The sequence below is a fragment of the Labeo rohita genome, chromosome 20, assembly GCF_022985175.1.
Source record: "Labeo rohita strain BAU-BD-2019 chromosome 20, IGBB_LRoh.1.0, whole genome shotgun sequence".
Taxonomy (NCBI): Eukaryota; Metazoa; Chordata; class Actinopteri; order Cypriniformes; family Cyprinidae; genus Labeo; species Labeo rohita.
Window position 1 is genome coordinate 3445510 of NC_066888.1, and position 3550 is coordinate 3449059.

General features: G+C 32.5%; 1 long non-coding RNA gene across 1 annotated transcript; it reads left to right on the top strand.

Annotated features, from left to right (window-relative positions):
- The first annotated feature begins 522 nt into the window (after positions 1–522).
- Positions 523–3131, top strand: LOC127183038 (uncharacterized). Its single transcript, XR_007829988.1, has 3 exons — positions 523–747; positions 1734–1846; positions 2295–3131. It is a non-coding gene; the product is annotated as an uncharacterized LOC127183038 (long non-coding RNA).
- The last annotated feature ends 419 nt before the right edge of the window (positions 3132–3550 follow it).

The following is a 3550-nucleotide window of genomic DNA, read 5'->3' on the forward strand; positions in this document are numbered from 1 at the left end:
GAAAGACTGAAGACATTTTATCATGGAATTTCAGATGCACTGACCAAGGAAGATGGCTTGTTTACATGCTGACACATCTGCATACTGCTGTAAATACATTGTGATGCTGTAATTAAAATACAGTAAATCAGCATTTTCTCATTTCCCAGCTGTTTTATGTAAATCCCAAATAGCCGCAAGTGCTGGTTGCAGCCAGTAAAGATAATATTGTCTTTGTTTCCATAATTTCGGATTTGGCAGAGAAAGATGACTTTGGATTACTGTAATGAGAGTCTTGAGGGGGAGATTTAGTAAAGATGCTATTGATCGTTTTATTTCTGAAATAATTTGTTTGCCTTTACTCTGCCAGCAGCCAAAAGCCAGAGAGTCGAACAACTGTAGTCCACCCCCACCTAAAACTGAGCACTTTAAATGCTTTAAATGGGATTGTGTGGATATAAACACATTCATTTTCATAGCAATTACGTTCTTGTCCTTCATTGATTAAAATATCTCTGTTTTGGTTAACACCATTACTGTGCACAGTAAAAATAGCTGGGTTATTTTTTTAACCCAATAGATGGGTTACACATATTGGGTCACTGTGTTGGGTTATTTTCTAAAACGTTGGGTTATTTTTTAAACATCGTTGGGTTGTTTTTAATAATAACCCAGCGTTGGGTTTAATTGGTTCCCGCGGCGACAGTTCAAATTTTAACGGACGACGGTGACTGACAACAGAAGAAGCTGCTGCTGCATCAGTATGAGGTGAGTAATAGGGTTTTGATAACTCTTATAACATTATACTTATACGAAGAACGTGAAATGCACTTCAAAATTGAACTGTTGTTGTTGTATGTTTGTTTTTTTAACGAAGTTGTAGTTTCCTTTAGTCAGTGTATTGTAACGTTACTGCAGAGAATGAGCTCCATTGTAAACGAATAACGTAACGTTAACGTTACCTTAGCTGTCCCAGTTAGGCCGCTAGCAGTAATAAAGTAAATTAAACTTAGCAGAAAGTTGTAACTGTTTAGAGATGTATTACAGTAACCTAAAGTTAATAATGTATGGTGAAATGTATATAGGACTAACGTTACTTATGTTACTGAAATCACCGTCTACCATTACTACAGGTTTAGTATTATTTTACAGCTGATGAAGGGTTCTAGACGTACGGTTTCTGACTACAGTTTGTTTGGTCGTACTAATGATTATCACATTTAACTTTAAATGGGAAATGGCTAATGCTAAATGAGACATTGGTGTTGATTTGAACCGCGCCGCACGGACCATTCAGCTTCGGTCCAGTATGTAACGTTAGCTCAGCGGCAGCTCAGAGAGATGCGCTCAAATTCAGTTAATTCTCTGTTAGAAAAGTCTAAAAATAATCACATTTTCCCAAAAGAAAGACGTGATGGGAGAAACGAAGCTTTTCAAAGTTTCGAATCAATTAAACGAATTGCTTCGCAAAATGATTCACTGCTTCCAATCGTTCGTGACACAACGGCGACGACTGCTGGTCAAAACAGGGCAAGCGTCAGTTGTTTGGAGCACTAATTGTAATAACACTAAATTTGTTTTTATGGTTTATTTACATTGAATATTGTTATGCATATATTAGAATCGCCTCTACTTACAGCCATTTCTCATATAAAGCTATGACAGATTTGCATGTTTTTTTTTTTTAAATGTGTACTAAATGTGTTTATACCACTGATCTATATATAATGACTATTATACTATGTCTATTATAGATCAGTGGTTTATACTTATTTTTAGACATTGGGTTCTTCAGTGAAGGGAAAACTACAACAGTGGAATCTCATACATTAAACATACACATGCCAATTAACTGAAATATTTCAAGGTAAGTAAACTATTTATATTAGTGATCCATATACATTACCAGTCAAAAGTTTTTGGACAGCAAGATTTTTAATGTTTTTAAAGAATTCCCTTCTCTCTAAGCCTACATTTATTTGATCCAGCATTTCAGGGGATCCAATACAGCATTTAAAATAACTGCTTTCTATTTGAATATATTTTAAAATGTAATTGTCCAGTCTTTTCAAAGCTTTTAAAATAGAAAGCAGTTATTTAAAATAGTAAAAATATTTCACAATATTACTGCTTTTACTGTATTTTGGATCAAATAAATACAGGCTTAGTGAGTAGAAAAGAATTCTTTAAAAAACTTTAAAAAAATCTTACTGTTCAAAAACTTCTGATTAGTAGTGTAGGTTTTCCAACAATTATGAAAAAATGTTTCTAGTTTATCTGTAAAATGTTTCTTCTTCTGCTTCATCTTATCACAGAGGAAGGAGTCAATGAAGGAAGTTTTATGCGACCGGATGACACCAGCATTGCTGCACTAACTCCAAGAACTCCTCCCAAGTTTTTAGCATTTTCAACGGTGAAGCAGTGGAACAGAAGACCTTACTACAAGCAGTGGATCTGTGTTTCAAACATTTCTACATGTATGACATCAACTACCCAAAGCTCCTCTGCACCCATTTGCAGCACACTGTCTTTAATATTCCAGGAGTTCTTTCAACACATTACCTCTTCCTTAGAAACTTTGTATTTATTGATCTGTAAAACTTTTTATGTTGCTGATTATCAGCAAGTCCAGCAGCCAGCAGATTTACTTTGTTTTATTATTATTATTATTACTTGTGTTTATGATTTTTTATTTTTGTTTTATTGATAAAGGTTTGTATGTTATGTTTGTTTTATTTGTGCACATTTGTGTATGTGTTGATATAAATAAATATGAATTGATACACATTTATGACCCTGGACAACAAAACCGGTCATAAGTATCATGGGTACATTTGTAGAAATAGCCAAAATTGCATTGTATGGGTCAAAATGATCAAATTTTCTTTCATGCCAAAAATCATTAGAATATTAAGTAAAGATCATGTTCCATGAAGATATTTTGTAAATCTCATAGGTATATCGAAACTGAATTTCTTATTAGTAATGTATTGCTAATAACTTCATTTGGACAACTTTAAAGACAATTTTCTCAATATTTAGATTTTTTTGCACCCTCAGATTCCAGATTTTCAAATAGTTGTTCTATCCTATCAAACCACATATTAATAGAAAGCTTATTTATTGAGCTTTCAGATGATGTTTACATTTAAATACAAAAACTCGACCCTTATGACGGGTTTTGTGGACCAGTCACATTTGTTGGTTTTGAATTCAGTGTACATCTTGAAAATATGTCAGTTGTGTTTGCATATTTGTGTTCTGAATGTATTATATTTTCACATTCTTGTACACTTATTTTGTAAACATTTGCAGTATGACTGTTTTACATTTAAAAATATATTTGTAAAAAAAATATTTGCATATTTAAATAAACAAAATATTTATTTGAAAACAAAGTAGTGTTATAGTGTATTTTTATTAAAAAATAAATAAATAAATAAATAAAAACTGATATAAATGAATCTAAATAATTAACTCAACTATTGGGTTACTTTTAACCCAACTGGATTTTAACCCAATTCATTGGGTTAAAATAACCCATAGATGGGAAGGTGCTATACCAACCCAT